Below are 14,812 nucleotides of genomic sequence, written 5' to 3'. Positions count from 1 at the left end.
TGGGGGAAAATGTCTATTTTAAAATCAGTTTTAATATTATCATTGTAATCTGGCCAGTTAGTATTTGTTTGATCTCAATTTCTATTTTCAATTCCCACATACATTTGTGTGATTCCAAATAAACTTTGGGAGCCTGTTGCTTTTGGATGGAGAGGACCTGGAGCATTTAGAAGTCTTCTTTGGTAAGCAGAGGTAGCAGACAGGCAGACTCTTAACTAGACTTTCAGAACAGGGAAAGAGTGGTTATACATCCTACTTACTATTTTTGCACATCACCAGGACAAGGACACTGGACTGAAGGATTATTTTTTTTACTTATTTTTACATGTGGCATTAAAGAGGCAAAATAAAATGTGAATATCTTCTCCAAATGTGTTTTCTGTTTATGATAGATAGTCAGAAATATGAGGGATGTTTTGGTGCCCTTACATACAGGTACTTCATAGTTACTAATTTCCATTTACCAGGAAGTGCTAAAAGTGGGTCTTTATCTTGCAAAGCTACCACTGTTCTCCACTTAAACTCATGTCATTTGGTTGAATGTCCTTAGTTCTTACTTCCAAATTCTATGTTCCAAGGTTATGAGAGCCCAAGAAAAATAAAGAGCCAAGGGAAGAAGCCTAGCCCAGCTAATCAATCCAAATCATGAATAGCTAAATATTACTTCAGTGTACATCAAGACAGTATCATTCACATAGGTGAGATACATGCACTAAAACCATCTATGTACAAGGGAACATAAAGCATATAACCCACACAACAGGAAATATGCATTGCATACAATACAATCCCCGAACGCCTGCCTTTGTATTCCCTAAACTGAATCCATGGACAAGCACATACATGCAGCATATGTACACATCTTCAAACCTTGCAAACACAAATACACACAAAACAATTTACTACTTATGAAAGATGGGTTGCCACAAGGAGTTTGAAGCTTTGCACATTTCTTGAATAGAGTTAGGAGAGAAATATTATTTTTGTTTGTTTGGTTAACATTATCAGGCTCTTGAAACCTTTCCTTACACTGGGTTGAAATGTTCATCTTCCCAAGTTATCCTTGGGTAGCATACAGGCATTAACGCAAAATAATTAATAGCCTCACAACTAGGCCAATTAGCTGGGATATGAAAGATTTTATAAGTCAAACCCAGGAGTGGAGCTCATGTCCCAGGTCTACTGTGAGTATTAACCACCAGACAGTTGCTTGCTTTAGGGCTCTACTGCTGTGCTATTTATTTTGATTAAGAACTCACTAGACCAGAATAAAGAAATAATTGTTAGTCCCAATGATCAGAGCACTTCTGTGGGATGTGGGAGACCAAGTTCGATGCATATTTAATATTTATATGAAGTGGGACAGCTCCAATGCCACATTCCCATGAAAGGTTTAAGGTTCAACATATTGTCATTTTACAATGAAAGGAAAGCAGAGCAAATTTTCATCAGAAAATTCCCAAGTAGCTTTTCCTCTTGATCTACCTATGGGGTTTGCCAAAGTCGCTGACGTGCAACAAGATTTTTGCCCTCTGTAATTTAAATCCATGGGTTTTTTCTAAGGGTGATTCATTTTACAAAAACACACAACAAATAAACAAACACATAACTGGAGTTAAGTAGCAGCATGTGTTACGGATTAGGAAGAAGAGCACCCCTCGAAAGCTCAGCTGGCCCTGTTCATTATAAAGATAATGTTATTTTTTTCCCATTTCATTGTCTTCCTCTTCTTTTCTCACAGTCTCTCTCATCATTTTTTTCTCTCCGATACAGACTCCGTGTGTGTGATCGGTTTGCTTACCTTGCTTCTAGGCTTTGTTTAGACCATGATATGGAATGTGTTAGCTAACACCAGTTAACAGTCTGGACTAGATAAGACACTGAGCCTTGTTTTAAATTAACTTAGTTAGATATATTAAAATCCTATGCATTTCCTAATCTAGATGACCCCTTTATTTCTCTGAAGTCTCAACCCACTTACTTTGTATCCTTTCTGGAGTAGGGTCAATACCAGTACCATCACAATACTGTCTGAATGCTTTCCAACTTCGCATAAAGCAACATGAGTAAGACCTGCCATTTACAGGTCATTCTCTCATCCTCTTCCTAGACAAAATACCGAGTTTGCAGGCAAGTATTTATTTTCTGTAGGTTTGTTTTCATTATACATGACATACTGGGTTCTGTTTATATTTGAGAAGATGAATTGAAGCATGCCTGAGAAGTGGAATGAAAGATGACAACGGACTTCAGGTCCTAGAAGGTTCATTTGAGGCACTCAGGGCCATCCCCAAGGAAGTTCTGTTTCCTTAACTGAACTGAGCATTTAGACCAATGATGTTTGCAAATAAGTGTTGTAAATGCAATGGAGAGAGAGACTAGAAGAAGTAAATGAAGCTTAGGATACAAATAGGAAGAAAAAAAAAAAACAAAATTTGATTTATTATACTACCTTCTACCTAATTTAGGAGTCCAATTTTCTCTCCTCCCGTTCTCTCATCACCCAAGTTCCTACAGCAAGTTTTGAGCCAATCCAGGGAAATTACAGTGACTGACAAGGCAAGGGACTGTATAGAAATGAAAACCATTTTCTCAATAGGTACAAACAGCTTTTTTCATTGGTTTACAGAAGATGCATATGTGTAACTAAAATCCAAATTTGGCAAAGATAGGAATTTTGGATGAATTCATGGTGAGTATCATTCATTCCGTTGCAGCTCAAGTGCAGCATCTCACACTAGAATGTGATTAACTTCTGCATACTGCAGTATCCCTGCCTTTTTTCTTTTTTCTTTTTTTAAGCATATAGTTGGTGAGAAAGAATATGCCTTAAATGTATCATGTTGCACTAGCTACAGCAGCTCTACCTTTTGGAAACTGATACTCCAAATTGCTTAGCTACAGTTCAGTTGTCATAAGAAGAGATGATTAAGTAGCAATGGGCCTGGGGTGGGATGGGAGGGCTAAGGGGTTGGGAACTGGCAGAGACACAGCTAAATAGATTCAGGGAACACTGAAGCAGGCCAAAAGCTGGGGAAGAATTGTTGGAGAGATCTCTAGTTTAAAAGCCAAAGATTTCCAGGCAAAAGCCAGAAGGGCTGTGTAAACGTAAATGAGTGGGTGGACAGAATAGATCAGCCATGTATTCAGAGGTCTTTAGATTCATTGACCCTCTCTAGCACCAGACGTTTCCTTTAGTGCACAGCTGGCTGGTGGAGGAGTCTTTCCATATAAACAGAGTGGGAGAAGAATCTAATATCCAGGATAGAGCCTAGAGCCATTTGCCTGGTACTGTACTTGTCCTTACTGAATGTTGGGATCTTTTTGATCATGTTCTGCACGTTGTACTGTACTCAGATGAATCATTTCCTGCCTTTGCCCTTTTTTGCTTGCTGCTGCATCACAGCAACACTGCTCTGGGCCTGGATCCTGCAGCCTGGGCTGAGCTGTTTGTGTTCTCTGTGCTCTGTCCTGGCGCCTGCTTGAACGGAGAAAAAGGCTGCTGTGCGTCTAAACTGCTGTGTCATACTTAGTTATTAATGACCAAGAACCACATGACACAAAGTTCTGGGAAGCTCAGGCAGATTCCAGGAAGGGGTCAAGGAGTTCAATAAACAGTTTTATTAGAACTTGAATTGCAACCAAAAGGCTACACACTTACTTTTTTAATAAAAACTTTGTGAGTGTTAGTTGAATTTAGAGATCTTATGAATGGCAGAAAAAGCAGAGTGGATTATCTTTTCCTCTAGTTGATTTTTATGTCACTGCTAGTTCAAAGTTGTTCTTGATAAGAAAACCCAAGTTCTCCTTTAATTTACATTTTTCATTTAACTTTTATAGTCTGCTGGTAAACTGTAGTGTTTGATCACGGGGTAACTGAATTTCAGTCCTGGAAGGATGCACCATGACTGAAGGGTCAGGTTCCTGCCTCAGATAGACTGATGGAAATTCAGAAGCTATTGGAGCTTACACCAGCATGTCCCACCTTTCTGCAAAGTCCAGTGTAGGCATATTATACACCATGGTTAAAAGAAGAAATATAGATTGCAGACTAGTTTATTAAATAATGTATGAAGGGATCATCCAGGATAAAAAATACCATATCAATGCTGAGCATATCAATATTGCTGAGAATAGATTGGAAATGCTAATCATATTGGCACAGAGGAATCATGTGGATATGTGAAATAAAGTGGGGTAAATCTCAGCAGGCAAATGGCCACGTCTCAGTGTTCTGTAGTAAGTGGCATTAACTGGTTCAATTTTCTGGCAGCAAGCCCATGAACTGGACAAGTTGATGCTCAATAAAAGACAAATTTTCAGTGAATTGCCTTTGCTAAATTAATTGTTTTCACATTACTGCACACTTATTAAGACCAAACTGCAGTTCTGTCTCACTGAACATGCTTTTAATTAGTGTTGCTGGCTTTATTTCTGTATTTTCTTTTACTGCCATCAACCACTGTGAGTTGTCTAGTACTGCGTATGATGTAAATTGATCAATTTGTTCATCCATCAATTTGTATGCATCAAAAGAAATGGGAAATATTAGTACATCTCCCTTTGAAAATGATTGCAAAGCACCCATTATAATAAATATTAATGACACTTAGCTGGATAAGCATTGCTGTTCTACTGTTACTAGTGAGAACTGAGACACAGAGCTTACGGACTGAAGCCAATTTACTCCAAAGTAAAATCAAGGTGCTTTGTAACTTTAGTAGAAGGCAAATGAACTGGACCAAGATGCTTCTGGAGGTGAATAGTAGAGCTAGAACCGGAAGTCACATCTCTTGCTTCAGACTGTATTGATCTGTTTATTGGACAAAATCTTTTCAGTGATGACTTTTGTTTGCTTTTTACTACAAAACATTGCACTATATGGTAATGTTTGGCAGTCCTGCACATGAGGAGATAGAAGGTTTTTTTTCCTACTAATAATACTGAATGCACCACAGCGCTGTACTGGGTCATTCACTGGATACTATAGGTACATTTGGGGTAAAACACAGCAAGCATTCAACAAAACATGCAAAACTACTTGGCAGTCTTTAATGGAGGAAGTGAAAAAATATTGCATCTGTTTGAAATAAAAGGGGAATTTTAGCAAGGCAGAATGGAATTACCCAAGTTGGAATCTGACTGGTGTTAACTCTTGCAAAAGCAGCCACAAATTTTTCAATGATCACACTGGTCAGAAGTTCATTTTGACCTCTCATCCTAAGGGTGGCTTTCCAAATATCCTGGTACCTCCTCCTGTGAGAAGCAGGGCCGACTCATTGCTGATTCAAAGAAAATCACTACATTATTAATCTCTAATGCTGCTTCCACAGTACCTGGAGGTAATCAAAGCCTGTACCTAAAACTCACCACCACTGGTCAGGGCTACTCCAAGGTGTCCCATAGAAAAGTTTTTACAAGTGCCTCTGCATGGTGTACCCAATCTACTGACTGCTTCAGGGCAATGACTAATACCTGTAGCAATTTTGTGACTTATTTATCAATAATTTCTGATCTAATGCAGATTATTTGCAGACGCTGAAATTTTGTGGTTCCTGCTAATACAGAATATATAAACTTTATTTTATGTAAAAGCTCCAAATAGACAAGCAAAAGATATTTTTTCATGACAGACAATTTGCATCTCAAGATACGCCGAATGCTGCGACTGGAGAGTGTGATTGTGGTGCATACTTCTGCATACTCTGTGGTGCATACTCTGAACTACTTTTATTCTAGGTGGCACAGGTAACAGTAGAAATGAAGGCAAGTTGACACAGATTTCAGCCTGGACTTTGTGAATCTGCTAGTTCTCTAGGTAAACACAATAGTTTTATGCTGCAGCTCATCTTAAACAAAAGCATGAAGTAATTTCTTTGCTCCAAATCATGAACCAATTCTAACTACACATGTTGCACATTTATGAACAGTCAGTCTCATAGTTTCCTAGGATTTCTAGCCTCATAGGAAACAAAGTACAAAAAAATAGTAGAACTAACAGATTCTGGTTTTCTATGCCTTTATGTCCTGTGGTGTGTGCTGTCATGGTTGTGAACTCCAATGGAAGATTTTCCCATAGTTGAGTATTCGCTGCTCTTTCTCATCTGGTTTGAGGGTATCAAATACATGGTCATTTCTACTGAAGCTTTTCCCTCCATACAGGCATTAATAAAATCTCTTCTCTGTCTGACTCTTACAGTGAAACATACAAAATTAATATGATTGAGATCTCTATATCAGATTTGAAAGAAACCTACTAGGGGCTCCAAAGTTATGAAGGACTAATGGATAAACAGAGACACATGTATGTGACATATGCAGATGCAACACAAACATATAAATTCCATTTCCTTAGGAAATCAAGTTAAAGAGAAATCTAACAAGAGAAATACTCACCATAGAAAATGGGTGCAAAGATAAAGTTAGTATGAAAACGGGGGAGGTGACAAAGGAAAATTTCCTGTTTCACTGGAAAACTATTTCTCCCAAATTTTCCATTGAAATTCAGTTCTTAGCAAAATTTATTTGCTGCAAAAGAAGTCATGTAAATTTAAGCCTGATTTTCTATCACAAAAAATACCTTGAAAAGTTCTGGATTGGACAAAACTGTGTAGCCTGAGAGAGCTTCCAAGTAATACCCAAACCAGACAGGCAGATCTCTTTGAGTTGGAAGATGTTGGATCAAGAGAAACATGACTTGTGGGAAAATATATGTGGACTGAGGTGAAAGCTCTTAGGAAGTGAGGACTATTCAGTAACTTGCTTTGGATTTGGGCGACAGTAAAAAAAATTACCCACAGAAGTTGTCCAAGCAACAGTGTCCTGTTTATATCTTGTGGTCTTATGAGTAACTGACTGGAAAAAAACAAGAATGAAAAGATAACAATTACAATAAAATTAAATTAAATAAGCCAGTGACTCATTACAGAGCAGTAAAAACAAAAACAAGATCATTTAGGGCTCAATAATAACACAAGAATTAAAAGGAAAAACGAAATTGGCTAGATTGTTTTCCATATATACACAGTCAACCACACTGAGATGGTTAAGGAGGAAGACTGATCGTAAATTATTCCGTGGAAGGAGCAAATTCAGAAAATATTAATTACAGTACTTTGGCAACCACATTGATTTAGTGGGACCAAGCTTCTTTCTTAAATGCCATAGAAGAATACAACACATCATATATCCAACCAAGATATACCTGCAGAACTGACAACAATATTTTTCTTGCATGTTCAGTCCTGAATGCATGTAGGCAATGGATCATTATTACTATATACTTATTTAGTACCTAAATTATAACTATTTTATTAAGCAATATTATTTGGTTTTAAAATAGTGCCCAAACCTGACCCACTCCATAGCTTTTATACAAACCCAGGGCTTATCCTAGAGTAAGGGCAGTCCAAGAAAGTCAGGAAATATTGTACAAAATTTGAGCTCCATTTCATATGGCTTTGCTGGGACAATTTGTGAAGTTATTGTGCTTCCAAAGCACTGTGGTGTTGTGAACTGTATGTTCTGAACTCAGTGCTTTTCACAGAATATGACATGAAATGCAAAAGCTACAATTAAGCCTTCCACGGCTGTAATATTTTGATTTAGAAAAACTCTAGATGACTTATCCTGAGAATAAAATATATTATATAAATGAATACCTTGACTCTTCAATGCCAGTAATTGCCAATGCCAATAACAAGCTGAAAAATTTAGGCAGAATGTCAAAATCCTAGAGGTTGTGCTCGTTTGTCTTGGCTCACTCCTGAACAAATTTGATCTTTCTCTCTCTTTAGTAAAATTTTCCTCAGGTTCTCATTGTCATGCTCTCTAGAAGACCACCTCTTTATTGTACATGGTTGGAAAGAGAGATGAGCATGATGATTCCTGGACTGCTTCTGAGCTGTTTGCAGTATAGATTACAGGCCTTTTACTTTGCTGTAGCAGAAGGGCTGACCTGCTGTTCCTGAAGCTTTGGAAGTTCTGTGGAATTACATGAAGTTTAGTTCTGCTTTAGAATTGCAATTCAAAAAACAAAAAGCACTTTGTAAATACAAACAATTCACGTTCATACCCCCACTAAGGTAAAGTAGTATCTGGAGGGAAAACATGACACAAAGCAGTGAAGTGATTTCCCCTTACTTGCTCTGGGAGCCAGTGAGAGCAATAAATAGAATCCAAATCTCCTGACTGCCTGTCCTGTGCTTTAGCCACGAGACCAGGCTTCATCTGACAGACACTGATTTCTGGTGTGTGTATTGTTTTTCTGCACAGATGGTAAATCCTCCTGTAGAGTAAACAGCCTAAAAAGGGAACAGCTGCAGATGCCTTTTTGACAAGCACCTCGCCTGATGCTGGCCATGTGGAAGATTTGTACCCGTCAGATATTTTATACTGTCCTCATCTTCAGTTGTACTGTGTTGTTTACAGCCTAGTTCTCTGGAAGTCAGTAGAACTTTTCACAACTAGTCCTTCAATTCTTGAAAAGACAAGACTTAAGTATTTTTAACTGTTTCACATCCAGGCTTCCATGGCTACAGTTTGTTTCTATTCTTTGTTTAAGTAGCTTCTGTACTTTGATGTGCCATAACTGAGCAGGAATGTTCTTCTCGAGTGTTCCTGGCACGAAAAGCTGCAGCTATGAGGTTAACATACATAACATTTACCAGTCCATGCATTTCAAAGCTGGTAGGGCTGAACAACCACATTCCTCACGAGCAGTTCAAGGCTCTTTCACCACCATGAAAGATTCTACCTAACTGAGATCCCATATGGCAAGGTCACCATCCGTCTCTGGATTGTATGTATGGGCTTTCTTTTAGGGAATAAGTTGTCTCTTCAGTCAAGAAAGCTAGAAATAAACCTTTTTTTAGCCCATAGCATCTCCAGTCCTGGATTACCAAAGGAATGACACAGAACTCACTCATGTTGCATGAAATAGTTTGTATTCATTGTGCAAATTTTTACTGCTGACATCAAGTTCCAATTTGCTGGATGCATGCTCTGGTTTTGATGAAAGTGTGCTGAATTTATACATCTGCTCTAAAATAGTAACTTACCAACTGGGTTTAGTATTTTAAAATGTCACTGCCATCATTGTAACAGATGCTAGCAATAAGTTGACAACCCAGATTTTCCACTGAGGAGTCATTCATGGATGCTGCTTCTGTAGCAAAATATGCTAGTTCTGTAACTCATAGTTCAAAGGTAACAGCCAATTTGCTTTTCTTAAAATGCTGAAGATTCAGTCCCAGGTGATTATAAATATTTACTGTTATTTAATGCTGGAAATGTATTTAGTGTGATACCAGACACATGTAGCAGAATTAGTCCCCTTTTTTAAAAAATTGTAAAATAAAAGATGGTAATAGAGAAAGAAGTGAGGAGCTCAGAGATATGAATAATGCAGAAATATTTCCTGAGAGGTTATTCAAAATTCACTGGAAACCGCCAAGCAAGGGATACACTGAGGGCTGGACTAGATGATCTCCAGAGGTCCCTTCAAACCTTTCCATTCTATGATTAGCTAAAACTAAAAGCCAGTGTACTGGATGAGTTCACAACATCCTGCACTGACATGTAGCTAAACTGAGATGGATGGACAGAGTCTACATCTTTTCCATCTGCTTCAAAAACCCAGCTAAAAATCTAGCAAAAGAATCTTGAAGAGATGGCATACTGCCAGGTTGAATAGGTAGGCAGCAAAGAGGAGGTATTTCAGCAAGAATCTTCACCTCTATTTTCTGTAATTATGGGAAAACCAAGCTGCATAACCCTAAGCAATGTATGATCCCATGTTTGGTCTATGGCAGCTGCAGAAAGAAATATAAAGGTCAGTCATGAAACTACAGAATGGCTGAAGAAAGGCGCAAAAAAGGGTGCTTAGATTTAGAGAGGTAGAAGAGGACTGTAGCCTTGGTGAACTGACAAAGGATTTCCTCAGACAAATGAACTGCAGGGAAGAAGATAACAGTAGCACTTTCAATCTATACTGATAATTAGGATTGAGATTAACGTAATCACAAAACATTTATTAGTCAGCAGTGTTCTGCAGTGTCACTGCAGAGCTCAGAGTTCAGCTTTGGACGGCTATACCATTCAGGCCTGGAGTTTCTGCTGAGATTCATGTTACAAGATTAAACCTGCTCCATTCCCAACTTGTCCTTGCCCTGTCCTTAACCTTGACATGTTTTGAAACTTATTTAGGAGCAGAGACATCAAGTCAGAATGTAGCAGTCCAGTGATTCCCTGTTCCCTGATTCTGGTCCTACGTATTCCTCTCCCTCCCTCTATGTCTATAAGTAGAGACAATCAAGGAAGGAACAAGAAGTCATCGAAAGAGTCTTCCAAAGAACAATTCCTAGAAAGGTGCCGTTTTGCTAATAGGAAACACAATATGAACACGAGCAATACAAGCTACAATGTATAACACGTCTCACTTTATTTTAAATATCAGTAGACACTAGGACTAAGTTTAGGACAAAAGTGTCCAGCCCAGTGTTTTACTGTCTCTGTCCACATGATATTAGTGCTGCTGCATGAACTACTTAGAAACTCTCTTTTAACTACCTGAGGATAAGAAGATATTTTATACCTTGCTGATATTAAACTTATTTTTTCTGTATCTCCTCTGAAATTTGTAAGGCTTATTATACCAACAAAAGATTTTTAGGCAGTAAAACTTGTAGATAATTGAGTTTCTCTAAGCAAATGGAGTTATACTTGCAAAGTGGTGGTTTTTTTGACAGTGTAACTGTGTTTATTAGGCCTTACTAACACAGAAATGTAATGAAAAAATAATTTATAACTGAGATTTGTATTCCAGAAAATGTTTTAGTGTAGACTTGATCTTAGATTAAGTGTAAATATTGCCATCTGCTTCAGAATGCTGGAATGTCACATAGATGCCCAATAAATTCCCGGTTGTTTCTCTGCAGTCCATGGAGAATTGGAGTCATTTGCAACAGAACTAATTTTTGTTTCCTGCAAGGCAAGCAAGGGAGAGGAGAGGGAGGAAACAGCAGGCATACATCAAGTGGTCTTTAAGCAGCTAGCCCCTGCCAAAGGAAGATAAGGAGAAATGAATTAGCTACTCTGGAACCAACTCTGCTTCTTCTTAAGTCAGTTCAGCTTTGTGCCTAGTTAAAGTACATCCTTGCTTTGAATGACTTGTTTCCATTCCACATCGATTTTCCAGTGCAAAACTAATTTGCTGAAACTCTACTAATGTCCCTGACAGAGGAGTTTCCATACCTCTTGTCTCTATTTACTCAGAAACATCACAACAGTATATTTTAGCCCTCTTTTCCTTCCAAATTATTTTCAGCATCATTCTCCATCTACCCCAAAAGCTACTTCCTGCACAGTACTACATCTTAGTAAGAGCAAAATGAAAATCCGACCATGTATCTGGGCATATGTTGCACAATTGATTAACAACGGACTGTCTAGGTGGGAATCCTGACTGAGTTGCTGAAGCTCTGGCAATTGGGAGGCTGGAGGGCCACCAACATGACAAAGCAGCACAAAAGTGTATCAATTCCCTGCAATGTGCCCTGTAACATTTACTCAGGTGATGAACCCAACTCTGCTTGTAACAGTGTGATTTGTCCAGGTTCAGATGTGAGCTGCAGTGACTATGTTGGCCTCTCGTGGAGAGCTACACAGCTTACTGAACTACAGAAGTCACAGTAAGTGAAAGGGAGTCCATCCGGCCCTAGGCTGCTTAGCATCAGTCTCCTTTTTACTTCTTTCAAAATTCTTTTCAGAAATGTGGCAGCCCATTGCTGACCGATCCGTGTTGTTTTGAAAACTGATGACCATGATTGCAATTGTATGCCCGCTTATGTCTCATTTAAGATAATTGTCCAGCTCCTCATATGAGTTCAGTCTATGCTAATGTCTAGCTATTGTAACAATGTGTTCCCTCAAGGCCACTTCATCATTCTTATCATTGATTATTTTACTACAGTACTGCCTACTGGCCTTGATCAGAATCCAGGCATCTGGTGCTAATCTATGTCCATGATATGAATTAAGTCCTACTGCAACATCTCTGCTGCTTAAACAGTATACAGTTAGTGCATAATTTGTCCACTGCTGAAAATACCTATCACTTTAGGATGGATCTGGAAAAGAAGCCTTAAACCTATTCACAGAGTCAGAGCTGGTTTGTTTATTGTTGCTGTTTTTAACAAGTAATTACAACAAGAAAAAAGAATATGTCATAAGTGCTGGACTGATGTTCTGACACAGGCACATACGTGCTCCCTGGTCCCAAAGGCACCTGCTTCTTGCTGTGCAGAATCTGAACCTGTAGCCATACTTATTTTATTTCAAGCTTTTAAGCTAAGGGGCTAGTTTGTGATCTAATAAGTAAAGCCTGTTCTTAGATTTGTCTGTTCTGCTTGTGCCTCCTTTCTCCTTGAAGGCTGGCCCATTCGTGGACGTGGCTGTACAGAGAGCATCCCCATTTGACTGGAAGAGGTTATTGGAGGGCAAGAGGCTGATCCCTCCCTCTCTCTAAGGGCCAAATGAGGCACCTCCCTAGGATGACGCAGAAGGATGTTGTTCCCCAGGGCTAACCCTGATGTTTCCCTGACAGGCAGAATGATCTCTCGCAGGAGCTGAACATAATGCCTTTCCCGGGACAGCAACTGAAGATGCTCCCTCCCCATAGGCAGAATGCCTCCAGCAGGATGAAGACACAGGGCCCTCCCTCTGTCCTGGAAGCTGAAGTTATAATGAGGAAGCTTGTTCCATATCTTCAGAGACTCGGTTCATTTGCTCTTTCTTACCCTCCTTTCCTCAAATGCTTTAACACTTACTGATTTAATAGCACGCGGTTTAGAACATGCCAAGGATAAAGCCTTTCTGTTTTATTTTCTCTTTGGAAAAAACAAAACAAAAAAAAAAACCCTGAAGGTTAGATTGATTACAGGTTCTCTTCAGTTTCTTGTTAAGCCCTTTTAAATTATACATCTTTTTTAATCGCAATCTCTTGGCTGATGTTAAAAGGGAATGCAAAGAGAATCACAGTTAATGACTTTCCAGGAGTTTCAGAACAAGGTACCACCTCTTGTTAGTAAAATCTGACAGCAACAAGCCAATGACTAATAGTCCAGGACTTGTCACTCTCTATCCACTACTGTCATGTAAAGTCACTCCAAGCTGAGCTTATAGGGCCTTTGTAGATGTTAGACAGAGAGTATAAGGAATATTTAAGCCTGATGTTCGCAGCACTAAACCATTTTGAAAGACTGTGAAATGCTATTTATGATAGGAAAAAAAAGCATAAGGGGAACTGCCTTTTCTGTGCATAACAGTACAAGGTATCGGTAAATATCCTGAATCTACCCTTTCTGCTCTTGGCACTTCTATGAAACCTAAGAGTCTGATCACCTGCTCCTTTCTTTAAGTGCACAAGACTGTAGAAAATAAAAGCTCTTTTCCCTTGCTTTTTTAAATTAGCAGGGACTGCATTTTGTTTCCAAGGAAACAACAATATCAAATTTGAATTACTGCTTATTTCTACAACAATCATATCCAAAATCCCAAAGCCTGGCACTCTGGTGCTGCATACTATTCAAATACATGTGAAGAGAAACTACAGCACAAATGAATGAAGCAAAAAAACTGAGAGAAGAGAAACAAAGGCACAAGGAGGGGAAATGATCTGAATGGGGTAACAGAGCTGGTGAGAGACCTTGGTCAGGAAAAACCAAGTACAGAACCCACATCTCCTGTATAGTTAATCATATGCTTACTTTACCACACCGCCCACTTCTTTTTTTTTGTTTTAAGAAAGATTCTCGTTTCCAGAAGTTATGTCAAATTACGAATTCCAATTAAGATTTTTCTTTTAAACAATTACAAATTTTTTAATAAAATTATGAGATGAACTACTGTATGTTGCTCTGTCGCGGAACAGCTAAACTCCTTCCTGTGGCAGGACTGGGTTGAGTTGCCTGTCCACCTGCACTTTGGGGGAAACTTAGGATTCATAGAGTCATACCTTCCCCTGCATACACATACTCCACCCAGGAAAATGAAGGTGTGCTTTTAGCATGTACAAAAATATCCCTGTGAGCTTAATCTAATTAGCATGAATAATAATAGCCACAGAGATACAGCTGAGAGGTCTTTAACATGCAAGTAACTAGATCACAAATGCTTGAGTACACACTCTGGCTGCTAAACTCATATTGCCACATTTTTGCTGCTGTTGTTACCTAGCTAGATTAGAGTACCACAGGTAAAGGAGCACACGCTTCAATTACTCCTTCCCCCATTTTTGAAGTAGAGGCACACTCAAAAGCACAATACTTTAAAGAAACCAGCTACTCTTGTACTTTTGTCTTTAAAGGAAAGTCTATTCAGATAACCTCAGCAGTTTAGAGTGGTAGATAGATGCTTGATGTGATGAAAAAATAATGTACTTTTGTTCAATGTTATTGATTTGTTATTGATTAGCATTGCCACCAACCAGCTTGACACTTGTGTTTTGGTCTTTGCAGTGTTCATACATATCTCGTAGCCTTGAAGAGAGGTGAGCTGACAGAGCAAAAAGGTGAGCTGGTGTTTTATTGATTAATTAACATAGTATCTTATACAAAAGACAGTGTAGATTGCCAAACTGTCAGGCTGAGAAATGAACCCTAAGAACTTGGTTTCTGAAAGGCAGTGGCAATGAAGCTCAACTATTACACCCTCTAAAAAGTCCTGAAGCAGCACCCGATCAGGGCTGGCTGTGTCCACGAGCACTGCCACTAGCACAGTCAGAACAGGAGCATGCTGTTTGTGCAGTGCCTCG

The 14,812-nt window shown here is 38.9% G+C and overlaps 1 long non-coding RNA gene across 1 annotated transcript in view; it reads left to right on the top strand.

The window, feature by feature from the left end:
* Window positions 1–14,569, top strand: part of LOC134147846 (uncharacterized) — an 85,953-nt gene extending 71,384 nt beyond the window's left edge. The window contains exon 3 of the long non-coding RNA XR_009960082.1: window positions 14,517–14,569. This is a non-coding gene — a long non-coding RNA (uncharacterized LOC134147846). The remainder of the gene's footprint in view (window positions 1–14,516) is intronic.
* The last annotated feature ends 243 nt before the right edge of the window (window positions 14,570–14,812 follow it).

This window comes from Rhea pennata, chromosome 16 (genome assembly GCF_028389875.1).
Source record: "Rhea pennata isolate bPtePen1 chromosome 16, bPtePen1.pri, whole genome shotgun sequence".
Classification (NCBI taxonomy): domain Eukaryota; kingdom Metazoa; phylum Chordata; class Aves; order Rheiformes; family Rheidae; genus Rhea; species Rhea pennata.
This window is presented reverse-complemented; position numbering and strand designations above follow the sequence as displayed.